Source organism: Malaclemys terrapin, chromosome 3 (assembly GCF_027887155.1).
Source record: "Malaclemys terrapin pileata isolate rMalTer1 chromosome 3, rMalTer1.hap1, whole genome shotgun sequence".
Lineage (NCBI taxonomy): Eukaryota > Metazoa > Chordata > Testudines > Emydidae > Malaclemys > Malaclemys terrapin.
In genome coordinates this window covers 107406225-107433821 of record NC_071507.1, presented here as the reverse complement: position 1 = coordinate 107433821, position 27597 = coordinate 107406225, and the positions used below count along the sequence as shown (strand labels likewise).

Sequence of the window (27597 nt, the reverse complement as noted above, 5' to 3'; positions counted from 1 at the left end):
TATGTACTATGCTATATAATAAAGATAGAGGATATACTGGGAGCAACTTATTGTCCTTACCCCTTGCACAGCACCAAGTAGGAAAGCAGAATGGTAATGGAGGTCCAGAAGTAGAGCTGAGCAAAATTATTTTGGCAAACAGTTTATTCACCAAAAAATGCAGTTTCTGTCGACACACAGATATTCATGAATTCATGTCATGTTCACCAAATCGATTCACCTGAACTGAAAACAATCAAAACATTTTGGGCATGTTGAAACAAAATATTTCATTTCAATCTAACTCAAAATTTTCATTTTGATTTTGAGCATTTTGACAAATGCGTGCCTCAACCACTGGTTTGTAGGATATTCTGGTGTTGGTCTTTCTGAAATCATTCCCATAAAAGCTGTCCCACTTTTTATAAATAAATTAAATAGTCATTGGAGGAGGGACTTGAGTCTCTTACATCCTAGGTGAGTGCCATTCACAATGAATAGTCATTGGGCCAGGGGAAGAAAGTGAGAATGACTCTGTAGCCAGGTGGTTAGGGCAGACCCCTATTCCCAAACTGTTAAAATATGTTCTTTTAAGGCCATGAATGAAACTTGGGGGAGTGGACACATTTTTCTGGACTCCCGTCCCCCATCAAAATACATTCTCTTTGGGGTGGGGGTTTAAACCAGGGGAGTGGTTCACATTTGATGGGGTCACCATACCCATCAAAACGAGCCCTCTTTGGGACTGAGAGTGAAAGTCAGGGGTCATTTGGATAAGCTCCTACTATTCATTGCATTGCCAAGAGTGAAGATGGCATAGAGGTATGTTTTGTGGCAGGCCAAATTTTGACATGACTCTACCTCATCAATTCTGCTATCTTCAGAGAGGAGGATGGGAAACTCTACCTTCCCTCCAACCAAGATTTCTCCTTAGAGGGGAACAGGAGGAAAAGCCATTTCTCCTTACCACACGGACAGAGCCCAGGCTAGCAGTCCGGAATTTCTCTGCATTCTGCCTAGCATCAAATTCTGGAAGCTGCTGCCAATGACAGAAACAAATTGGCTCCCTTAGCCCCAGTCAGAGCTGTCCTTTGGGTACGGCGAATTGGGGCAACTGTGCCGGGCTCCAGCGCGGTCAGTCCCGGATGTGACGGGTCGGTCCTGGAAGTGACGGATTCATCATTCCTGCCCCGGGCCTAGCACCCCCCTCGGGACGGCCCTGGTCCCATTCTTCATAGAGACATCAGACAGGTGCTGTAAATTACAAAGCTCATTCTTAAAATTTAACTCCCAATTTTATTTTATTTTTAAATTACTCCTATTTTAACAATCAAAGCTTTACACATTTCTCTGTAGCTCTTACAGCAGGAGAGAAATACTTTATGGAGGATGACTGGAATCCGGATTGCTACAGAGCTTCTAACGTTTTCCCTCTAAGCATCAGTGAAGATACTATACTTTGGAAGTTGCAATGTACAAAGGCACAATATGCCTGCTGAGTAAGAAATTAGTCTGACAGTCATGATGGAAATTACAACACATAGGGATGCCATCCTGGCTGGAACTGAAGTTGGTTATGCAATAGCTACTCGGTGAGGAGAGTTCAGGGCACAGCAAGCCTTAACTCTCCTTGACTTTGTGAGGCAATGTCTGACACAGCATGCTATTGTAACCTCGCAGTTTTCTGTTTAATTTCCTTTGCTTCTTATATCAAATATTCCACTCCCTACAGAACAATAAGGTGTGTTATGCTGGGAAGCACCAACCACTATTTTTTTCCATCTCTGTAACTAAATAATAAAACTCACTCATTTTGTTTAGGAAGATACTGCAAAATCACTCTGAAATCAGTGGTGCAAGTGTCCTATTCATTTGAATGGAACGTTGGATATTAAAAAATAAAAAAATTGAAAATAAAAGGTATTGGTAAGTGGAACAACAATGCACAGTGAATGTGATGCCCACAATATTCACAAAGCTATGATCTGATTCAAGATGCAGCAGTGTCTTGCAGTGTCTTTTAAAGACAATGTATCCTTCTTTTATACAATAGAAATATTTCCATGAAATGAACAATGGGCCAAATGTTCAGCTGGTGTAAACTGGCATAGCTCCTGCTGCCATAGTGGTCTGCATACTATAGAGGTTTGAAAAACTGACTAAATCACTTTATACCTCACTTGTAATTTGGCAGAAGATCCCACTGAGACATTTATAGGTTTTTCTCTGTGTTCCTCCTCTGGAAAGAGAGAAAGAGTGTTCTTGCAATGAAACTTCTCACTGCACCCCAGCTCCAGAAGTATCCCTCTAACCCAAAAATCCAATAAATTGCCTATTGAGACCTAGCTGATAATCAAAAGCCATAGAAGACCCCCTAACTGCGTTTGCAGGAAGATCAGTTCCATAGTAGAGGGAATACATGTGAATAATGCCTCGTTCAGACTATTCTTAGTAATCTATTTGAAAATATTCCTTGAGGGACAATACTTCTCAGTCAGGGCTTGATCTAAAATCAGTTGAAATTAAAAGACGTCCTTTCATTGACTTCAGCGGGCAATGGATCAAACCCTAAAACCACAGTCAAAAGAGTCTGACAGACAAAGTATTTGATGTATCCAGGGGTCCTCAAAACTTCTTTATTTGGAACATGTATCTCATGTTATTATTCTAATAAAAACTTGATTTTGTGCACAGATATTGATTTATTGCGGTAATCTGAAAGATAGCCTAAAATAAGGGACAGGCAATCTTTTTTTAAAACAAATAGTTGTTTATGCACTTCAGCTTGCTACCCAAAAACGTCAATTCTTTCGTTTTAGGGAATGATACTTATTTAATCTATGGTTAGTAGCTGCTTCTTGTAAAAAATATAAAAATCAGTCACAACAAACCTATGAGGGAGCAGTGAATTCACGTATTAAATGAAAAATGTAATCATATACAGTGTGTTATAAGTATGCTTGAACCTCTATAGTGCTATCAAACATTGCAAACGACATTACATTTTTGTGGCTATTTATAGCCACCCAAGCCCATCATTTGCCTCTTGGAGTTTGGGATTTCTCTTTCAATTGTAAGCAGAGCTTCCTCTCTGGTTTTGTTTATGTGTCTGTCTGTCAGCCCAGCGCCAGTGGCTGTCTCTGCTTTGCTGCCGCTGCTCCCTCATCCTGTTTATAGGTCAGTGAAGATTGCCATTGATGCAGCATTACTGACCAGACCCTCCCACAACACTGCAGGATGTTTTAGTGACATTAACATGAGCAGCCTTTTCAGAGCCTAACATCCATCCCTCTTGCTGGTTTTCCTATTTCGTATACAAAAGCCTACTTTGGTTTCCTTGTAGGCCCAAATTTGCTGTCCCCTTTGTAAAAAAACACAGCTGCTACTTGCCCACCATTCCATCCAGTTCAAAAGGCACCAACACACAACTGAATATTTTAGAAACTCTCCTATCAGCTATATCCAAAGTAATGAACAATACCCTTGCCAGTCACAGAACTGTAAGAAAGGGTACACTTAGGTTGAGTGGTGGCGTCACATGGATGACAGTGAAGGCATATCTTGACCCATATTGTTCTATTCACACAATACATTAGCGTCTCCCAGTGACTGGCTTTTGATTTGTTCTCCCCCAGGGTAGAGTGAATTTTATTATTAAGCATGATGGGCTGGATCCTGCAAGTGCTGAACTCCCCCAGCTCACATTTACTACAATGAAAACTGAAGAGACTCAGCACCTCACAGGATCAAACTCTGCATGCCCCCATCCCCACGTCCATCTCGCTTACCTGAGTGTCCAGAAAAGGGGGCCGATTCCCATTTGCACTAAGGCCATTTTACACCACTCTGGCAGTCAAAGAGGCCTTAAACTGGGTGCCAAAGAGTGGAGGCGTGTGTGGAAAGCTGACCCCACAGAAATCATTGGAAGGTTTGCCATTGATTTCATTCAGGCCAGGTTTTCACTTTGACTCTTTCACACCCAGCTGAAGGCCCCTTCACCCTGGCAGTACTGTCTAAGCTGCCTTAGACTAAATGAGAATCAGACCCAGGATTTTTTTTTTTTTCAGTGATGAAACAAAGTAAGGAATTATAATGATTTAGTCTCTCTCTCCTTGTATTGCTCCTGTGCCTGCCGGAGAGCTACAGATTCCTAGTTCTCAATTTGGTAGTGTGAAGGGAAAGTGGGTCCTGGGTACAAATAATAATGGAGTGTATTCCTTACACATCTGATCTACCCCAGCAGCACCCAACAGGAAAAACAGGTCAACAACATCAAAGGGGGTGAACACACACAATATGGGTGACTGTGAAGGTACATCAGCTGTTGAACACAGAACCGATTGTTGAAATGGAGCCAGCAAGACACAATATCAGTTTAACACCCATCAGCATTGCAAGGGTTTGGTTTGGTTTGGGGTCTTTTTCCAAGCCAGCCAAACTGGAGATTAACTGATTTGAAACCTCCAATGAACAATAAAGCCATGTGTTTTTTTGAAACCTCTGGAAATTGGAGAATTAATCCCTTTCAGTAACAAACCCAAGATAGCATAGAGTTGTTAGAGAACCCAGAATTGCTGCTCTTGGATTCTTCAAAGTCTGAAGGAAACACAGAATTCCAGAACCTATGACCACCTCAGTACTACCGAACCATAATCCAGAGTTTACAGTCTCAATTTATGTCCAGAATGAATGCATGAATATCCCCCTTCAAAACCTAACCTATTTAAAAAAACAACAACCTGCAAAGCCCACCAGCAATAACATCTATACCTTGCTCAGTATCAATTCACAGGTTTGTAACATTTGTGCCTATAATCTCTAAACCAGTAGCTCTCAACCTTTCCAGATTACTTTCAGAAGTCAGATGTCTTGTGTCCAGTTTCACCTCACTTAAAAACTACTTGCTTACAAAAGCAGATATAAAAATACAAGTGTCCCAGGACACTATTACTGAAAAATTGCTGACTTTCTCATTTTACCATATAAATTATAAAATAAATCAATTGGAATACAAATATTGTACTTAAGTTCCAGGGTATAGTATATAGATCAAGTCATTGCCTGTGTGAAATTTTAGTTTTACTGACGGCACTAGTGCTGTTTATGCAGCCTGTTGTAAAACTAGGCAAATATCTAGCTGAGTTGATGTATCCCCTGGAAGACCTCTGTGCCCATGTACCCCTGGTTCAGAATCACTGCTCTAAAGCAAGGCTTGTACTCTTTGTTTAGCATACTTATCAGCTTGTGAATCGGAACTTAATAAATAATAAATAAAAAATAATAATACATAGGACTAGCTTATGCTCTATTCCACAGTGTGCAGCAAATCACTGACTTCACTGTATTTGGGAGGGATTTTCAAAGCCACAAGTCCCATTGACTTTCAATGGGAGTCAAACATTTAACTGTCATATGTTCCTTTTATAACCTCCTTAGTCCATAGATGCATTTAGAATATTAGTTGATTGGGAAAAAAACAGCTCAATTCTACCAGTTCTGGTAACAGCTAAGATCAAACTATTCTATATATGGTGCATGGGCTCCCTTTTCATTCGTTTTTTTTCTTAAGGCCCTGCCTCATGATTTTTGAATGTCTGGGCTTGGTAAAACTGCTGTAATGTGACATGGATTTGGCTTTCAGGAGGTTGTGCCCCTGTTTATTGTTTCTATATTTAAAAAATGTCTAATAACTTTCAAATCAGTCTCACTTCAGCAACGTCTAAGGGATGAGGCCCACTTTAATTTAGCCGAACATCTCATTATAAGAGAGGTGCAGAGGCTCCAGCTCCTCATTGGCATAATTGCAACAAAGGGTTTCTGTGGTAGATTGCATCTGTTTTGTTCTCCCCGATTGTTCTTCTCATCATTTAGATCCATATTCATTTCACAAACAGCTTCTCTCTCACTTTTCTGTGTTCAGCTGTTAATTACCCTCATTCTTTTCATAGGTTGCCAATCCAGTCACAAGGACGTGAGGATCCAAAGACATATATGCACTCAATATATTCCAGATGTTAATTTACTTATACTTCTAGTTTCAGAGTAGCAGCCGTGTTAGTCTGTATCCGCAAAAAGAAGAACAGGAGTACTTGTGGCACCTTAGAGACTAACAAATTTATTAGAGCATAAGCTTTCGTGGAAGTGGGCTGTAGTCCACGAAAGCTTATGCTCTAATAAATTTGTTAGTCTCTAAGGTGCCACAAGTACTCCTGTTCTTCTTTTTCCTTGTACTTCTAGTTCAACATATTCTTATCTTCACCAAAACAAGGGAAATAAACCAGAAAAGACTGATGTGCCTAAGCAAGCACTTTACCTATATATGTACCTAAGCAAGTAATTATCAAGTAATCACTGAATAATTCCAATAGATGCTGAACTTGGCTAATCTCTCTGAAGAAAATCATAATTATGTACTTTAGAAAGGAAGGATGGCATTTAATTTATAGTCCATTACTTATCAGCCAGCTTTTGATGGTGATCAATGATATAACCCAATAGTGGGCCAACTTGCATTTCTATTTGAAGGATTTCTCCAGGCCCTTTCTTTGCCAAGTCACACAGATGTTCAAACTTTTCTTTTACATGGACTGGACACTAGAATGATCTCACCCTTGGATCCAGTCCCCTAGGACACCAGAGGCTGTCGGTCCCCCAGCCCTGTCATTCAGCCTGGGAGCAAAGATGAGGATGTGGGCCTTCATGCTTTCGCACTGTTTAGGATCATTTCTGAAGGACACAGCAGTGGATTGCCAACTCAAATGTTTGTCTAAGTGGTTAAGTGACAAAGCAGCTTGGGGATCTAATAATTATTTAACACACCCTGGGCTGGCTAGGCCGGATAGTTCACTCTCACTGCGCCAGGCAGGGAGGAGGGAGAGTTGTGGGGAAGCACAGCTTATCCAGCCCAGAGACTGGAGGGGGAACTCTCCCTTGCTTTTACCAGAGGAAGGTGATCTGTGCTGCCCCCACTGCCCCTCACATTTAATCACACACTCTCCAGCCAGTCTGAACTAGATGATGTGGAATCTATGTGGATTCAAGGCAAACTCAGCCAATCTCCACATGGAACCAGCATGAGCAGAACAGAAGTTGATGTGGTACTCCAGCTGGGGATGATCCAGCCGGGGATGAAATCACACAGCTAAGAATTGAAGCTGAGCTATTCCTGATTAAAAAAACCACAAAAGTGAAGGAATGCACGTGCGCACACACTCTCTCTCCCCCCCCCCCCCACCTCTCCAACATTCCTAATTCCAAGTTTATTTTGGAGTCCCGTCAGTTGAAAGCGACTCTCTCTTTGAAAAAAATGCATCTTTAGAACTCAATTAATACACTAAACACGTCTACAGAATAGGTCCTGCATGTATAAGAAATCATGTTTTATTACTACTGGAAATGAACAGATTTCCATTATGGTGTGGCTAGATGGAGCTTTTACTTCTCTAGATGTAAATCACGTAGCGAGTGGTATTTATTGTTCCAAAAATGAAGATTTATGTATTTACTTACTTCTAGCTATGTTTTATGCACTAGTGTAGTACCACTGGCTGCTCTGTCTTGTCAAACCTGCAGTTTTAACAGGATTACTGGCCTGGGTTTTGGCTCTAGGATTCCCAGCAGCGGACAGTGGTGTGAGTGCCTTCTATAGAGGAGAAGAAGAAATGTATGGCCGTAAAGAAATGCACTGCAAGCTCAAAGGCATTAAAATTAAACTGTGGCTCTCAGCTCTAAGCATTATCATTTTTATCTGTAATAAAGAAATATACAAGAAAAAGAACAGTTATCTTTATTTAAGGATAATGGGTCAAATTCACCCCAGGGATAACAAGGATATATTTTATCTTTATCAGAGGATGATAACAAATACATCATCCCAATGTAGGTGAATGACAAGTAGTTCTAGTGATCTCTATTTATTTAAAAAAAAAAAAAAACCACCACCACCACATACATCTCTCTGTGGTTCTCAAGGCACTTAACAAGCATTAATTAATTTGGCTTTCCAACACTCTTAGGGGTTAGATTTTTACCTAACCCCATTTTACAGACGAGGAAAACCAAAAAGAGTGCGCAGTTGAGTGACTTCTCCAATGTCACACACTCAGACCCTGATCCAGAAAGCAGCATAAGCATCTGCTTAACTGTAAGTACACAAATAATCCATGTCATTAGGACTACTCATGTGCTTAAAGTTAAGCACATGCTTATATGCTTTGTTTGACTGGGGCCTATGTCCCTGGCAAAGCCACAGTTTTTTCCTGACTCCTACCCAAGTCTTGGACATCAGAGGTGAAACCTTTGCCCCTTTGAAGACAATTGCAAAATTTCCGTTTACATCAGTAGATCCAGGATTACACCCCAGGTCTTCTTATCCCTATGCCTGTACCTTAACTACAAGGTTATCCTTCACAACACACTTATGCCCTCCCCCTACCAGAGAAAAAAAGGTTCTTTGTAAATATCAAATTGTGCTTCTTAGGTACCAGATGATGATTTAGAAGTAGATAGGGCTGTCACATGTCTCATTTTTTAAAAGATATTTCTGACATTTTTATTCCTATATGTATATAGATTTCAGTAGAAAAAGTTTTTCTGAAATGCTATAAATTATTATGTCTGGTGAAACAGGAAGCAATTAGGTTCAGTGCAAGTTCAGATTCTACCCCACCTTTTTCCTCCATCATTCTGACAGGTTCCAGTGCCCAGGATTTAATGCACACAAAACTGGACAATTTTAGAGCATGTTATGATAGGCTATGTACACTGTGTAGGGGACATTAAGCAAAGTTTAGGGCTCCAATGAATGCTCAACAGCAGTTACAAAAGCTGGCTTATGAGTTCTCAGAGCATGTTATTGTTAAACTCACATATCATCTGTCTGCCCTTACACAGCCAGAAGAGGAGCTGACTTTCATTGGGAGACCAATTGCCTCCATTAGGCTTTTAATAACAAGTACAAATGAAACATGACAAATCATGCCATAAGGATGGGTGAAAATTCCATTTTCCAAGCCAAGGAGCCCACAACACAGCTGACACAATTGATATTTGGAATGAGGTCACTGTGTAGAATGGATATGAGTCTAAAAGTGTATGTGTGGGTGAGAGCATATGTGACAAACCCAAAGTCAGATGAGTTACTGTGGCCACGTCTATGCTAGAAAGGGTTTGCTGGTATAGCTATTCTTGCAAAGCCTCCTCCAGATGAGCTTATACCAGACAGAGTGCTTTTGACAATATAACTTATACCAGCTCCCTGAAGGAAATAAAAGTGCTTTTGCTAGTATAACTTAGGTCTGTATACCTGCATCTGCAGTAGGGCATTTGCTGGTATAGAAATGTTTGGGTTTTTTTTAAAGTGACATTACTTTACCAGCAAAAATGTATAGTGGAGACCAGGCCTGTGTCAGGGAATGGAAGAGAAAGGAACAGGAGTATGTGGGCCAAGTCCTAAAACAACATGGTTATTTTATGAGTGAATATTAATATACACAGCCGGCGCTTCCACTAGGCGACCCTAGGCGTTCGTATAGGGTGGCAGGATTTCGGGGGCAGCATTTTGCCGTCCTCAGCGGAAATTCGGCAGCAGGGGGTCCTTCCGCTCCGGGTCTTCGGCAGAAATTCAGCGGCGGGGGGTCCTTCCGCTCCGGGACCCGCCGCCAAAGTGCCCCAAAGACGCAGAACAGAAGGACCCCCGCCTCTGAATGCTCAGAGGAGGAGCGCTGCCGCCTAGGGCGGCAAAAACCATGGCGCCGCTCCTGTTAATATAGTTTTAAAAATCATTTGGGAGGACTGAGGCCAGAAAAGAGGCAGAGCATGGAATTCAAAGATAAAAACAGCAGACAGACAGATTCAAAGGGGGAAGCAGATGATCGACTGTGAAATATGAAGCATACATAGAATAATGCTTCATGTTATTTGGTCAAGTTTCTCCAACTTGGAGACTGACCTACCAGGGTTATGCTGATCTCCTTGAAAATGAATTAAATTATTTTTTGTTCTTTCATAATGAGCTTCAAGACAGTGGATGCTGTATTGTCTGTTACTTAAAGCAGTGAAAACAAAGGCAGGAGAATTCAGTTCTGTTCCGGTCTCTAATACTGATCCACCATAAAAATCTTGGAGGTTTTTTTGGTTTGTTTTGTTTAAAAACAAACACAAACTTCTCTTGGCTTCAGGTTCCTCACCTGTAAAATGGGGATAATGATATTTCCCTATCTCAAATGATCTGGTGAAAATAAATTAGTTATTGTTTGCAAAGAATAATGTAAATGCTAAGTATAATAATTCTCAGCTAAGAGGGACTATATAAATGCAAAGTGTTGACTTCTTTGGTTTTAATTTTTATTTAGGGTAGACAATAGTGTGCAAAAAAATCTGCAAATATTTATTTGAATTTTTGACCATACTCACATTACTTGTGTCCTGTTTTTGTAAACCTTGAAGTAATCAAGTGCTACTGACAGGAATTTTCGCAAAAAGTAAATTTAAAATTCACAGAAACCAAAGTTCTTACTAGAAATGGTGGTTCACTCATCCAATCAGGAAACAGAAATAATATCAAGTGACTTATCTGACCAATCATAATTAAGCCACACAGATTGGTTTTCAGTATTGCATATCAATCAATACGGCATAAATATTTTAAAGATTTATTCCCAGGTCACTGATCAACTAACCTGCTATTGGGCAAGTCATATTACTTCTCTGATCCTTTGTTTTCCCTCTCACTCTTTGTCTATCTTTTCTAGTGGGACTGCAAGTTCCTTGGAGCAGGGACCCCTTTCTACTGTGTGTTTAACAGTGCCTAGCCTGCTGGGGTCCTGATCTCAACTGGGATCCTTAAGCACTACTGTAAAATTAAAATATAATAAATACATTTGAAAAAGTATGATCGGTGAACAGGAAAAGGTGCTAAATTAATCTAGTTAATGATTAGGTGGTTGCAAATTATTCTCTGAGCTCTACTTCAGAGTCAGCAAAACTCATGACTTGTGCTTTTACTATAGTTGTGCATTACCTAAGTTGAAATGACCTTGCAGAAAAGTAAATTGAGTGGCTGCAACTGAGTGTATCCTACCCAACTGCAACATTTTGAAGGAGTGTATAAGGGCCAGTGGCTGCCATCCTCTTTTTAATAAGAATTTCCATGAGGGAGGCCTAAATTTTTATGTTAATATTATATATCCCTCATAGAAATATTTGTGTGTGTGTGTATAGATAGATTGTAAATGGGTTGTGAGGCAGTTATGTTAAATTCTGTATGTAACAAACTTTCAAATAGATGATTACATAATTAGCATATAAGAAATATGCTATATTTCGATCTGATAAAGTTTTAATTGGCATCATTTTCTTCCATTTGTCACTGTAATTAGAGAGAGGGTCAAGGTACAAAATTCACATCTGGGTTGAGATTTTCCAAACACTGGCAGAGTCCAGGGTTGAGATCCAGAATTTCCTTTGGGCCCATTTTATTTTCATGCCTCTCAGCCTGACAAAAATCTTGCTGCAACTTGAGGAGGAGAAGGATCCATTGCTAAATGTTCCCTTCTCCTCCCATATCAGTTTTGGGCTGGGAGAGATTCATCAGCAAAACCTCCATAAAAATTACCAATCTACTCCAGCCAGGACAGGGAAGCACAATTTTTCTCTTTCCCATTACCACGGTAACTGAATGTTCTTATCCCAGCCAGCCCTGGGTTCCCCCTTTCCCCGCTTTTTTTTGCTTCCCTGTAACAGGGAGTCATCTCAGGGCACCCCCTTGTGGCCCAACGTAGCCCTGAGAAGCATCATCTTCAGCTCCCTCTGGGCCCTTGTAAGAACTCACTCCCAGGCCAGAGTATTTTAAACTAAGATCTAAACTAAGATCCCTCTCTTTGCAGGGGTCTTATTTATGCATACATTTACGTTAAGAATGTGTTTAAGTCTTTGCAGGATGAGGGCCCAAGATTTTATGGGTATGTCCAGTGGCGGATTAGCCACTGGGCCAATGGGGCCCTTGCCCAGGAGCCCCAGCCAATTGGGGGGGCCCCCCACACTCTGCCCGGCACTCCTGCCAGGGAGCAGGTTGGGGCATGGGAGCTTGTCCTGCTCCACCTACCTGGTGCTCCTGCTGGGGAGCAGGGCAAGCCCTCGCACCCCGACCCCACTCCCTGGCAAAAGTGCTGGTGGGGGGAGGAGGAACTGCAGGCAGAAGATGTGGGGAGGGGCTCAGAGCCCCACAAGCCCCTAATCTGCCTCTGGGTATGTCTACATTGCAATTAGGTCTGGCCTGTGCTAGCTGACTTGGGCTCATGGGGCTCTGGCTAAGGGGCTGTTTAACTTCAGTGTAGATTTCCAGGCTTGGGCTCACAGAGTCCTAGAACCCGGGCTCCAGCCCAAGCCCAGAAGTCCACACTGCAGTTAAACATCCCCTTAGCCTGAACCCTGCGAAACCTAGTCTGCTGGCACACGCCAGATGTGGGTTTTTAATTGCAGTGTAGACATACCCTATATCCCCATTGTCACTCAGCTAGTTCACGGGGAGAGCAGCATCTCAAGTTTCAGACTCAAATAATGTTGTTATACAGATTTTCCACACAAACTGGAACTCCCTCCAACAAACGAGAAGCCAGGCAGGACCTTAATGTAAAAAGCAAACAAAGAAAAAAAAATACCTTCCAGGAGGCCATAATTACTGTACATTACAAAGGGGAAGTAAAGGACATATGCACATTTGTTTTTGAAGTTCACCTTTAATGACTGTTTTAAATTTCCTGCTACCTTTTCAGATCCCAAGTAACTTATGACCATTTTAATGCTAAGTTATTTTTTAACTACATGGGAGGAATTATTTGTCTGGTTGGTTTGTGTTTCTTTGAATTGGTAGCATAGAATGTACTAGGACACAAAGCCAAAATATATTCGTAACACTTTATTGATATGCTTTAGGCTGCGGCTGTCAAACATTCTAATCATCATACAGGTATCTGATGGAGAGACACACCCATCCATGCAGTCTAGTCAACCAAACAATTCAAATCAGCCACAATGTGTTGTATATGATTAGCATACACACCCATGAGAACACACTAAATAGATTACCTAGTAATTACCTAGATTTGGATACATCTCTTTCATTATTAATCTAACTGGCAGGCAGTAAAGTCATCATTTATTCTGACCTCCCATATAATCACAGGCCATTAAATTTCACACAGTTACCCTTATACTGATCCCAACAACTTGTCTTTGGCTAAAGCGTGTCTTCCAGAAAGACATCCCCTCATGATTTGAAAACTTTAAAGAGATGGAGGATCTACACTCCCTTGGTAATTTTGTTCCAATGATTAATCACCCTCAAGGTTAAAAAATTGTGCTTAGATTCACTTTAGAATTTATCTGCTTCAGCTTTGAGCCATTAGTTCTTGTTATGCTTAGATTAAAGAGCCCTTTTGTATCAGGTATTGTCTCCCTCTGAAGGAATTTGACACTGCAATCAAGTCACTCCTCAATCTGTCTCTCTCTCTCTTTGGCTAGGTCTACACTACGGGGGGGGGGGGTCGACCTAAGATACGCAACTTCAGCTACGTGAATAGCATAGCTGAAGTGGCGTATTTTAGGTCTACTTACCTGGCTGTGAGGACGGCGGCGAGTCGACCACTTCTGCGCCGCCGTCGACTCCGCTTCCGCCTCTTGCCGTGGTGGATTTCCGGAGTCGACGGAAGAGCCATTGGGGATCGATTTTATCGTGTCTTCACTAGACGCGATAAGTCGATCCCCAATAGATCGATTGCTACCCACCGATTCGGCGGGTAGTGAAGACGTGCCCTCTCTCTCTCTCTCTCTCTCTCTCTCTCTCTCTCTCTCTCTGTGTGTGTGTGTGTGTGTGTGTGAGATGGTGAGGCATTTTCTCCAGACTTTGTATAATTTTTGTGGCTCTTCTCTGTAGCCTCTCCAATTTTTCAACATCTCTAAAAGTGTTGACAGCAGAACTGTACACAGTATTCTAGTATAAGTCTCACCAATGTCATAAACTGTCATAAAATCACCTCCCTACATTTACTTGCTACTCACCTGTTTATACATCCAAGGATTGCATTAGTCCTTTTTGTCACACTGTTGCCCTGGAAGGGAGCTTATGTTGAGTTGTTTGTCCACTATAACTCCAGATCCTTTTCAGAGTCACTGCTTTCCAGTACAGTCCCCCACTCTGTCGTATGGCCTGCATTCCTTGTTCCTAGATATATAACTTTGCATTTGGCTGTACTAAAACACATTTTGTTTACAGGGGCTCAATTTACCAGATTGCTATGTATGACGACTGTCCTGTCCTCACTATTATTTACCACTCTGCCAATCTGTATGTCAGCTGTAACTTTAACTGACAATTTTATGTTTACTTCCAGATCAGTGATAGAAATACTGAATAGCAGCAATCTTAGTACTGCTCTCTGCAGATCCCCACCAGAAACACCCCATTCAATTATGGTTCCTAATTGACAACTACTTTTTGAGACTTCTGTTGGCCAGTTCTTAATCATGTGCTTCAGTAATAGTGTATAGTATTAATATTTTAATCAGAATGTTGTGCAGTACTAACTCAAACACCTTACAAAAGTCTCAGCGTATTACATTTTTGCAGTTACCTTTATCAGTCAAATATGCAATCTTACCAAAAATGAGATCAGGTTGTGTCACAAACCTGTTTTTCAGAAAAGCATATTGACTGGCAGTAATTGTATTCCTATCCTTTAATTCTTTATTAATTGAATCCTGTATAAGCTTTTCCATTATTTTGCTGGGATTAATATCAAGCTAACCAGCCTGTAGTTCCCCACGCTGGCTTATCCTTTTTAGACTATTAACACATTAGCACTCTTCCAGTCCTTTGGACTTTTCCTGTTATTCTAAGATTTATTTAAAATTAATATCAGCAGGCCAAAGATTTCCTCTATCAACTCTTTTAGGATTATTGGGTGAAGTTATCCAAGGCTGCTGATTTAAAAAAGGTTTATCCCTAGCAGATGTTAACATCCTCCTTTGTTACTCACGGACTGGAAAGTACTTCATTATCCTTATGTGATATGGAAACATCATCCTGCTTTTTTCCAAATACAGAATCAAAACATTTATTGAACACTTTTGTCTTTTCTGCCTCATTATTACCAATTTAACTAACTTCATCTAGTCATGGACCTATCCCATTGCTAAGCTTTCTTTTGTTCTTAACACAGTTAAAAAATCCTTCTTCCTATTCTTATCCCAGCCAGCCATGGGTTCCCCCTCCCCCCCGCTTTTTTTAGCTTCCCTGTAACAGGGAGCCATCTCAGGGCACCCCCTTGTGGCCCAACGTGGCCCTGCAGAAGCATCATCTTCAGCTTCCTCTGGGCCCTTGTAAAAACTCACTCCCAGGCCAGAGTATTTTAAACTAAGATCCCCCTCTTTGCCAGGGGTCTTATTTATTAAGCGTCTTACAGAATATCAAACTTGTCCTTTGCCCCTCAAGTCCAACCCTTGATCCTAGAGGCCATTCAGTACAATCTGCCACCCTAGGGAACACTTCAGGTCCTCCAACCTGCCACTCAAATTTGGCCCAGCCATGCCTCTGTCAGAACAGAGCGGTGGCTGGGCCAAATCTACCGCCTTGGCAGCTGCCCAGCAATCTGTTGCCCTATGCAGCTGCCTAGCTTGCCTATAGATAGAGAGGCCTCTTCTTGCTCCCTTTGATTCAGGGACCCCACAACTCTCCTTCTGGGCCTATACATACTTCAGGTAGATTCCCCTCCCTGGGGTAAGGAGTCCCATAGCCCTGCTTTCGGGGGGAGGGAGGGGGAGAGGAGGGTCTAACCTGCCAACTCAGACAGGTCTTCCCTCTTTAGGTCAGGATTCCCAGAGCCCTCCTTCTGAGGCCTGCACCTCAGACCGCTGGCCCCTTTCAACTCTTTCTTTTTCTTCTGCACTAGGCACATACCGCCTCCTCTCCCCCTTAAATATCTCCAGAGGTTCTCATCACCACATCTGAACTGACAATCTCATTACCTACCTATTATGTGTCTACAGGAAGGTTTACAGGGGCTACAGCCACCCCAAAGTTTGCCTAAGCACCCCCAGCCATCCCTCCCAGCACATAGGTCCAACGTTACACAGATACTTCACTGCCGCTGCTGGTGTTGGTGCTGCCTTCAGAACTGAGCACCCGGCCACTGGCCAGCAGCTGCTGCTCTCCAGCCACCTAGCTCTGAAGGCAGCACCGCCTCCAGCAGCAGCACAGAAGTAAACCCAGGCGGAGGGAGGTGGGGGTGGAAGGAGGCCCCAACAGCAGCCTCTGGCCCCGCCCACTGTGGTGCATCACCCAGGGCAGGTGCGGGGTTCCCCACCACAGCCCAGACTGACCCACTCTGGCCTGGGCTCCTAGGCCCCAGCCCCCATGGTTGCTGCTCCCCAAAGGCTCTGCCAGCCCCAGAGCCGGGCTCCCTGCCCAGATGGCTCTTATGGGCTGCAAGCAGTCAAAGGGCAGCAAGAGGTTGAGGAGCATCCACAGCCCTGGAGCCCCAGGCATCAGGAGGAGGAGGAGATGGGGGATCTCTACAGCTGCCTGCACCATGGCACAAGCTAGCACAGCAGCTGCCCCACTGTGCCCAGCTCCGGCTTCTGGCCTTTGACCTGGCCAGGGGGCAGGGCCTCAGGAGGGGGGAGGGAATGGGACCAGCTCTTAACTGAGGAGCAGGGACAGGGCCACAGAGAGGGACAGGGCCTTGTTGTGACGGGGGCAAAGCCTCACCAATTTTATTTCCAGCTCACTTCAGCTCCCCCCCCCCACCAAATGGGAAGAGGCTGGTACCACTCCTGTGTGTCTAGTCTAGTTTTCCCCACTTGGGGAAGATGGCCAAATGAGTCACAGGTGGAGCTGGACCCATTACCCTTAAAGGGCCAGTGACCCTGTGACATTCTCTAAATCAATTTTCTACATTTCATAAATTCTAATCTATATTGATTGCTGTCTAGTTCCCCTTTTCCCATTTGTTTTATATATTACACACCCAAAATTTCTAAGTGCTGCCTTTACTTCCCCATTGAACCAGGATGGGCATTTAGCCAAAAACTGTCCTATTTTTTGATTGTGGAATTGTGGTATTTTGGCCATCTAATAAACTAATATCCCTCTGCTTTTGCTAGCTATATGGCAGAACGAAGAGCATATAAAGAGGTACTGTGCAAACAGAGGCGCCTCTAATGATTCATTATTACAAATTGCCAATGGCACTATTGCCTTAAAAAGAGTGTTGTTGAACATGTGAATTCATAACACGCTCTAGTTCTGAGCAGAGCGTATAAAATTGCTTAGAAGTATATTATGCCCAGTCCTGCCTGCACGGACAAGGTAGGAGGTAGCAGGGCAAAGAGCCATTCCCTTCCTTGTGTTCTTGAACAGATGCCTTCCAAACCCCCAAACCCTGCACTCAAGGAGTACAAGTACTGCTCCAGGCTACTGGCTCCAAATAAGAGCAAGGTTATACCCTTCCCCCGCCCACATACACAGCAGTGGAACCGGCCCCACACAAAAAGGTTTCAATGCTGCATTTTTCCTATGATTTTATCTACATGGATAATTCTAGGGACATCTTCCACTTTTGCTGCAGCACCAGTGCAGCTCCATCAGTTACTAGTAACAGTAGGAGTCTCTAATGTAGACTAGCTGGTGGTGTTTTAGTCACCACATTGCCTAGACCTGAGCAGTGTTAGATGACATGACAATATTGCTACAGCCACTCTGCACTAGCATCCTCATGATTGCTTAGCACAGATAGAGATGTCCCTAAAATTCTCAGTATTGATGCAGAAGCAGCCAAAGTCTATAGGGTTGGTCATGACTCCCTGTCCTTCTAGAGGCATTATGTCTCCTGGAATTCCTGCTGGGCAGCGCAGTGGCACCGCAACCCTGACTAAGGACTGCAGCTTAAAGCCTCACCTCAGTCCATAAGTTATCAGTTTAATACGGAGCTGTCATTAGTCAGTCAGTGCAGCAAGACTCGGCCCCTTCTGGCCACAGCCATGAGTGCTAGTCATTTCCAGTAACATGCACAAGCCTTCTTCTTCTTAGCTCTACAAGGTACCGAGTAACCGAGCCCAGGCTAGCAGAGCACTCAAACGTGTACATTGTGCTCAGAAATGTGCAGAATCAAGACCTATTTCAAGTGAAAATGCATGGGGTACAGGAGAGGTGTAATTTGGCATGCATACCTCCACCCATACAAAAGTTCTCTAACTGTTGTGGGTAGAGTGTCCTTTTGCCTCTCTGAAGCAGTTTATCATTTGTTGAGAGAATATTTGGAGCTGTGCTCTCTTTTGTATTAAGGGAAGGAGGGTTAAAAAGGCACTTCTGAAGTATTATTTGAGTTATGTAAATGCTGGTAACAAAGATAATGACTCCGTCCTAGTGAGTCCCAGCTGTGGTCGGTCAGAACTGGAGCCAACAACAGCAACAAAGCTTGCTGTGCTGAGATTGAAAGAAGGTCAAAAGAGATTGTGCCACTAAGGTAGAGGCTGTACCCAATGTTTTAAATGTAAGCAGAGGGTTTATTGTAAGTTACATAAGTCAGAAGAATGGGCCACATTCTGCTCTCAATCATACAGGTGCTGTGCTGAAATCACATAACGGAAAGCAGAACAGGGCCCATTGTTTAAGCATGGAAAGAAATCACAAAAATCTTAATTTTCTAGGTAACACAGATGTGCTGAAAGCTTTGAGAAGGGACAGCAGCATTTACAAGAAAATACAGCTTCACCCCCCACATCCACCAATTCCTCACAATCATTGGCCACCGATTTTTTTTGGGGTGGGGGGATAGAAATACTTTGCAAAGTCACCCACTGCCCATTGTAGGGGAGGAGGGTGTCTGATGATGCTTTTCATGTCCAGTTTGTAGATATTATAATCTCATTTTTGGGGCTCTGGGTATTTTGTGAATTCCAAAACAGCTAAAAAATATTTAAAAAAATAACCAGGCTTTAGCAAAAGACATGCTGCTGAGTCTGTGAACTCCCATCTTGCTTACTGCAATGGCTTTCTCTCTGGCCTTGACAAAGGCGATCTTGCCCCGCTCGTATCCATTCAGCTACTTCAAAGATCATTTTCCTAGCCCATCGCTTTGACCATGTCATCCTTCTCTTTGCATCCCACCAGTGACCCCCACCTCTGTATTGCATCGAATAAACTGCTTGTCTTCACTTTCGAGGCTCTTCACTGTCAGTCCTCACTCTATCATCTCATTGGGTATCGAGCTGTCAGTGCTCACCTCCGATCGGCCTACTCTCCACTTGTTAAATTTTCAATCAAGCAACTTTGTGCTTTCTCCCATGCTGTCCCTCATACTTGGGAGGAGCTCCCCATAAACATCTGCAAATCTACCTCATTATCCTCCTTCAAATCCCTCCTTTGCCATGAGGCCTACAAAAACCGGACAACAGTTAGGCTGCTCACGTGCAAAGATCACTGCCTATCATGCTGCCCAACATTGTCTCACCGTTTCCTTGTACTCACCTGTCTGTCTGTATCCATCTATAGTCTCAACTTAGGCTGTAAGCTTCTTGGAGCAGGGGCTGTCTTTTTGTTCTGTGTTTGTACAGCACCCAGCACAATGGGGTCCTGGGTCATGACTAGGGCTCCTAGACACTATGGTAATACAAATAAGTAATTATTATTATTTGGCCAAGTCACAAAGAGCTCAGGGCCAGATTCTGGTCTCACATGTGTAAATTAGGAGTGACTCCACTAAGTCAGAACATCAGATCCACCTCCTCACAAACCTCAGCTAGTTCCTCTCCCTATCCCTCAACAGACTCTCAGAAGTTTTGATTCGGACCGGAATCCAACTTTGGCTTTCACATCTCAAACAGGTTTAAGGAATGTTGGCCATTATTTATTTTAGTCATATAGGCAAATGCTTTCATTCTTTTGGTGTCCTATTCATTACAGGAAACAGGGCATTAGAAGGATAATAAATTTCTCCTCACTCTTCTGTCCCACTCTCCCACCAGAGTGGGCGAGCTCCACAATGCAAACAAAGATTGAACATGTGGGGGAACAACAGATAAGCTGAAGAAAAGCCAGGTGCAGCTGCAACCTCTTGTTTCTTTGACTGTTTTTCATAAACAGCAAATATTGTGGAAGATGCATTCCAGCAGCACTGCCAACCAAATTCCTTTGCAAATGAACTCTCTGTTCATTGGGTTGTTTATTTATTTATTTTTACTCACATAAAAATGAACTGAGCCAACAGAACGGCTCAGAGGATTGGTAAGCTTTATTTTCATGGGTCTTAAGAAAGGATGATTTAAGGGAAAAATTAAGGCCATATTAAAGGGCAAAAAAATATTAAGTTTCACACAAGAGCAGCTGGACAAATTTGGATGCCTTGCAGAGACCTTTAGCTCTGAACCCATGGTTTTAGCACCAGCAATAATTACTAAAACAATTGTTCTGCCCACAAGTCCTTTCCTGCCTCTCCGATGGCAGAATCCACTTTCTGATTCTAAAAGATAATCACTGACCAGACTGCTCTGACCTTCCAGTCAAAGGCTATCCACGAGCTCAGGCTAACTTAGTAGCCAGGAATGAAGTATTATTAACTAGAATGACTACTTGGGAGCCTATTTCCCTTATTGCATTTTGTTTGATGTGTACTGTGGAAGGAGCAGTGTATCACTTTGCATCGGTCTCTCTCAAGGAATTACAGTCTCCGATCACAGATGATGCAGCCAGGCAAAGTAATATGACTTTAAAATGATCCCCCGACACGCTCTCTTAACTGATGACATTAGGAAATGAGAGCTCACCGCACACCGCTAAGCTGCTTTAGAAAAATACTTCAGGAACACGTGGAAGAGTTAACGACAAGCTTTCCAGCCTTCCCTCGTAACCTTAGCAATAGCCAGATGCTGAATAATAGAGAGAGAAACAAACCAGCATTTCTAGTGATTAATTGTGCTGCAGCAATCGTCATACCAACAATATGCATATGCTTCACCTAGAAAGGGAGAATTATACATCCGGAGGGAAAAGGAGGAAACATTTTTCTGTTGAGTTTATTTTTTTCTTTTTAAATCGTGGTAGTTTTTAATCTTAGACTATGTCCTGGGGGGATGGATTACTGGACAGGGACAAGGGAGAAAGTCAAAGCTCTTGTAAATTAACTTTGTACGTGGTTCTACTATTTCATACATGGATGTCAACTTCACATATGATTACAGATGAAGAGAGTCAATTGGCCACTCTGTGCTTCAGTTTCCTCATCTGTAAAATGGGGATACATGATATTTACCGACTTTGTAAAGCACTTTGAGGTCTATGGCTGAAAAAACATGTATAAGAGCTAGGCATTATTACCACCAGCCTGTGGAAGCTGCTCATTTCTCCATGCCCACAAATCATAGGACTCATATTGGAGAGTGCTAAGTATTAGCAGTAATACAAACATCAAACATTATGCTAAGCACTTTAACAAATAATGTCCTGGAAACAAGGTTCCTGCCCTTAAATCTAGATAGAATAATGAAGACTTGTGGGACACCCCAAGCTACAGTTCTTTAACCACTGGAGCACTTTGCCTATAGGCATACATAACCGAATTTTCTAAGGTGCTAGATTCCTAGAAGGGCCACTGAAGCGTAGGAGTTGCAGATACTCAGCATCTTCGAGGAGTAGGCATTTTCAGACCAACAAACCAGCTCTAATTTTGATTGTGTTCAGCTCACCAAAGACACATATTTGCTTTGCACTTGTAACTCCATTTGCAAGACTGATTCTCAGTCTCTCAATACCAGAGTCCCATAAAGAAAGACACTGCTGTGGTGCAGGAATGCCCTGCATCCCATATAAACATTTCTCAATGTAAGGATATAGCCCTACGGTTAGGTATCAGAGGGGTAGCTGTGTTAGACCCTCTGTTGCTCCCTACAGTTAGGCAACTGTATCCATACTTAGGCACCTACCTAACTTCTGATTTTTAGAGCACTGAGCCTCTCTGAACTCACCTTGACTTCAGTGGGAATCGAGGGAGCTTGGCTCCTCTAAAAGTTAGGCCACTGATTACACTGATCCCGTGTATTTTGATTCGTTTGTATGCACAGTTTCAATAGATTTCCCCCTCCCTCCACCCAATCACACATTTAATTAGTCTAGATTCTTCCTGCAACACTTACTGTATTTACCATGTTTATAGTCAGTGGATGGGTACTATTTTCATTCTCGAAGCTTCTGCTATTTGTGAACAATTACTCTGCCTCAAGCCTTAACTGTTCTCAATAAAGAACTGTCGATTGGAGTGATTGCAGGACTAAAATTGCAGGCCAGGTGCTTGTTTGGGTACATTGAAAAAGTCTTTAGTTGATAAGGAGTGACGTAACTTACCTTTTCGGCTCTGAAGTGATCTAGCAGGAACCAGTGCTATCCAAACCAAGCCTCACATGGTATTTGACATTCCACTTAAGTTTCCTATTAATCTGTTAGAGTGTTCCCATGTTGTTTGCAGTCCTCTCTTTCTCGAGTAGGCAACATCTGATAAACAATGTCCAAGCAACAGCACATCCAATATACTAAAGCTTGATCAAACTTCACATGCTCTTGGCTCAATTTATGATCTGAAATATCAGACCAGCTTAAAGCTGCACTTTTCCTGTAGACCAGGTACATTCTCAAAAGCTTATTCAGCAGTTTGCATGGCCTATTCCAGTTTGGTATCTGATTGAATGCTTAATAGAACCAAAAGTATTTCTCTGTCTGGGTAGACAAACTATAGCAGTCTCTGAAAGTCTGGTTAATTATCCATTAGATCCTATTTAATGCCCCGGTGAAGGAAAAGCTATGCTATTGTCAATGTCATACAGAGTCGCTGCACTGAAATGTGAAAACAAACTAAAATATTTTCTTTCACAGTTCAAAAGAGGAGGAATAATAAACAAAACTTCACAGAGTCTTCCTCTCTACAGACTAACTCTTCTGTTGACTTGAGTACAAATTAAGAGCATGGTTTGGTCAATTATTTGATTTTTCCTCTGTCAAGGCATCGTTAAGATTCACCATCAAAACCATGATGCACTGAAGTGGCATTTTTGGTAAAAATTTAAGACACCAAGGCACTGCATTGATATTTTTGGCATGAATACATACTTATAGTAGGTGATCATATCCATGCACAAGCTGGTTGTATACCAAATATTCTAGGGGCAAGTCAACCTATTTAAATTAGAAAAGTACATCCACAAAGGAAAGCGGACTTTCGGCTAGATCCCTGGGAGAATGCCATGTATATATAGAAAAAAATACCCAACAACAAAGGACTAGAGCAGCCCCTCCAAAAATATGCCTAATGGGATGTGGTCTTAAAGCAGACTTCTATTATAGCAGGGGTAGGCAACCTATGGCACGTGTGCCGAAGGCGGCACATGAGCTGATTTTCAGTGGCACTCACACTGCCCGGTCCTGGCCACCGGTCCGGGGGGCTCTGCATTTTAATTTAATTTTAAATGAAGCTTCTTAAAAACCTTATTTACTTTACATACAACAATAGTTTAGTTATATATTATAGACTTAGAGAAAGAGACCTTCTAAAAATGTTAAAATGTATTACTGGCATGCGAAACCTTAAATTAGAGTGAATAAATGAAGACTCGGCACACCACTTCTGAAAGGTGAGGCATAAGAAGTGAGGGTCACCTCCATAGCACCATAATCCCACCACCACCACTTGGAAGCTGGTAGATATTTCCCAGGGCTGCACTCCACGAGGAGCTCCATGAGGAGCTCCATGGAGTTTGGCAGAGGGGGCAAGAAAAAGAGAGAGTAGGGACTAGTCTATAGCACCAAACTCACAGGCAGCTAGAATTCTTTAGCATTACCCAGCTGGCAATCATTTCAGCTTGGAGTTGCATAAACTCCTCTTAGGCCTGCTTTGCTGTTGCTACTAAGCAGTCAAACGGGGAGCTAGCCAATAGTAGCACAGCTTCAGCTGGAGCGGAGTGGTCAGTGGGGAGGAGAAAACATTGGAGGGGCCTTCCATCCATGTAGATGGTTCCGGCCTTCACAGATCTAGGAAATCTGTGGATCCATGGGTTTGCAAGGCCTTACACCATGCAAACTCCACAACGATCCAAACTTCTCTCAATGGAAGAACTACTGTATAAGAAACTTGATGAAAGGAACCACATGGAGTTTTCCTGTCCCCTGAGGACTCTGGGAAGGATCAATTTGGCTCGCTGTTCAGTTTGCCAAGAACCCAAATTTATTATTAAAAAAATTATGTGTATTAAAGAGCCATACCCTTATATGCTTACCACACAAGAGACTCCCCCCTTTAAAGAAAAGAGGTGTATGTACTAAGCAGATGGTCGTGCTCCTTTTAAACTCTAGCTATGCACAACAATATAAGCTATCCGTTCAAAACTGCCACAGCTACATATTCAAATTGTCATTTGATATGTACATTTATTTATAAGAACACAAACTTAAAGGCATTAGCTCCTAAACTTGATTTAGTTACCAATTAAAGCCAAGGGGAGTGCACAGATCTTGGGCTGGGAGTGGGAAACAGAACCCTTCAGTTCTAGGTCATGGGTTTGAATCCAGTCTGTAATAATCTAAAGTCATTTATGTATGAGGGTAGGTCAGTGGTCCATGTGAAATGAACTGGCAGTCTCAGTGGGCAGGTGTCTGTATTGCAAAACACACCATGGTGCAGCTAAATGACACGTGCTAGAAAGCCCAGCAGAGAAGCCAAGGATGGAACTGACATGGAGTATGAATTATCCCTCTCATCCTTTCAGGCTCACCAGAGACAGGGGCAGGGTTTTAGGTGATGGAACTAGACTGATCAGGAAGACCATCAGGTGATTGCTGCCACCCCCCACTACATAGATGTCCAGTTCTCTGAAAGTTGTGCTTCTGTGCAGGGCAGGGCATCTGTGAGAATAGGACTTTGTAGGGATGGGATTGGAGTTGCCCTTAAGCACAAGCAATGCAAGCAGCGGGAGGGTTTTGAGTGACCATGCACCGACTCCACAACTCCCATGCCAACCAGGGCTCTCCCCTTTCTCAACAGGACTGCAGGAAAGACAATGTGTTCTCCAATTTTCCTTGCTCTCAAATCAGTAGGAGATTAAATATCCCAACCCTGTCCTCCTCCCCCAAGCAGGCTAGATCCCTGAAAATCATGAGGCACAAAGCCCTGGTTGGGGCGGGATGCCTCAGGCAGAATGGGAAACTGCCAAAGGGAAATTACTAGGGAGAAAAAGATTAGTACATTTTGAAAGCCATTTACATGTAGAATTGCCCATAGTCTCTAACATGCTGCTGGAACAGCTATAGGTAATAAACTTGCTAATCACCTTTCCACCATAAAACTTATCTAGGCTAGGCCATAATTCATGTAAATGAGCTCCAGAGCAATATCCCTGCATCTGAACTTACTGTCCCAAGCTTCTTTAATTATCATTTTTATTGCTGTAGGTTCAGAGTTTATTATTTATACGGAAAGTGTGGGGGGCTTTTGGGTTGGGGTAATTGCAGCAATAGAATAAAAGCCTCATTATTTTGCATCTCTGGCTGGTGAACAGTTTAGCTCAAGGTATCCTCTCATGACAGGAAGCTGAACAGGAGCCAGTACTCTTTCTAAGCAAATAAATACTAGGGCTGGTTTCCTCCTGTTTGGTTTGGTTTCGGGTAAGCTTCTGGCTTTTCGATGGCCCAGTCCCTCAAGTGAAATGAAAATCTAAGCATTCCAGAAAGAAAGACCGCATGACCAGAAAGACCTGCAAGAGCAGACATTCACAAAAGGGCACAATCCTACAAGCTGCTGAGCATTCTCCATTCACAATAGTACCCTCAGCACCCCACAGGATCGAGCCTGTGTTCCCAAGAGAGAACACGTTCCAGGTAGTTAACTGCTCCCTGCACTTGAACTTAGCCCAAGGCCAAGTTACCCATGTGACCATAGCTTTATTTGCCGGTTTAAAGGCAGATGCAGGAAAATCCATTTAGTTCACATATGCAAATGAGAGGCAGCAGTTACAGTACAACAGGCTGAGGGGTTTTCACAGTCAGGCATATGGCATGTATGTGACAGCAGGAAACAATTTCCTGGGAGAAGCATGCCTATGGCAAAGGTGACATTTTTATGGCCATCTTGTATGGTGACGGGTAATCACAATTTGCATTAATACAACACTCTCTCTCTAACTGCACATATTGATTTAGGGCCTGATCCCGCTTCCATTGAAGCCAGCCTACCTCAGAAGGGTGATGTGCAAGTATGATTTAATTAGTTCATGTTCATACAGCACTCCAAAATGCTACGTGTTAATAAAGATAAATGCCCACTGTACTCCTGGATGGAGGGAGCCAATGGCTACTTGCATATGAAAGACATATACAAGAATTAGATTAAATCCCATATTCAAGCTTTGTTTTACAGCTTTCAAGGCCAGTAATAAATTATGATAATCTGATTTTGGTGCCAGAAGAACTACTGTGCCAGCTCCAGGGGCACAGAAGGGAAAGCTGCCCTAATGGGGCAGGTCCGGATTTTCACTGCATAGGAGAATCCCCTTCTGGCAGAGAGACAGCTCTAGGCCATTAGCTCCCTGCCTTCCTCACCCACTGCAAGGAACATGATGGGATGGTGGCAAGAGTATACTGGACTCCAGACATCTTGGAATAGTGGATCCTGGGTTAGGAACTCAGACTTTAAAGCCAGAAGGAACCATCATGATTATCTAGTCTGACTTCCTGCACAATGCAGGTCACAGAATCTCACCCACCCACTCCTGCAATTGGCCCATAACCTCTGGCTGAGTTATTGAGGTCCTCAAACCTTCAAGTTACAGAGAATCCACTATTTATGCTGGTTCAAATCAGCAAGTGACCCATGTCCCATGCTGCAGAAGAAGGCAACAAACAACAAAAAACACCACACACACACACACACACACTACCCAGGGTCTCTATCAATCTGACATGTGGGAAAATGTCTTGCCAAACCAAATATGGGAATCAGACCCTGAGCACATCAGCAAGACCCACCAGCCAGACACCTGGGAAAGAATTCTCTGTAGTAACTCAGAGCCCTCCCAATCTAGTGTTCCAACGCCAGCCATTTGAGATATATGCTAATAGCAGATGTGGCTGGGCCATATGCCATTTAGGCAATCTCATCATACGATCCCCTCCATAAACTTCTCAAGTTCAGTCTTGAAACAAGTTAGGTTTTTTGTCCCCACTGTTCCCCTTGGAAGGCTGTTCCAGAACTTCACTCCTCTGATGGTTTGAAATCTTCATCTAATTTCCAGCCTAAACTTATTGATGGCCAGTTTATATCCATTTGTTCTTGTGCTAACATTAGCCCTTAACTTAAATAACTCCTCTGTTTCTGCTGGTGCAAGTGACAGCAACCCTGAGGCATCTCTACCTTACACTGAGAGACAAACCAGCCTCTAGGATTGGGTGGAGGGCAGAGACATACCTGTGTCTTCCCCTGCCTCAGGTGTACTGAGTGCTGCACAGGAGGACCTGGTCCATAAGTCTGTTCAAACTTTAGAACAGTGCTGATCCAGAAAGCTTCCAGGACTTCCATTCATTTTACA

The 27597-nt window shown here is 42.8% G+C and overlaps 1 long non-coding RNA gene across 1 annotated transcript; it reads right to left on the bottom strand.

The window, feature by feature from the left end:
- LOC128835068 (uncharacterized) lies at nucleotides 1–27597 on the bottom strand. The gene is made up of 3 exons (XR_008444566.1): nucleotides 27477–27597; nucleotides 947–1233; nucleotides 1–225 (listed from the first exon to the last, which is right to left on the bottom strand). It is a non-coding gene; the product is annotated as an uncharacterized LOC128835068 (long non-coding RNA).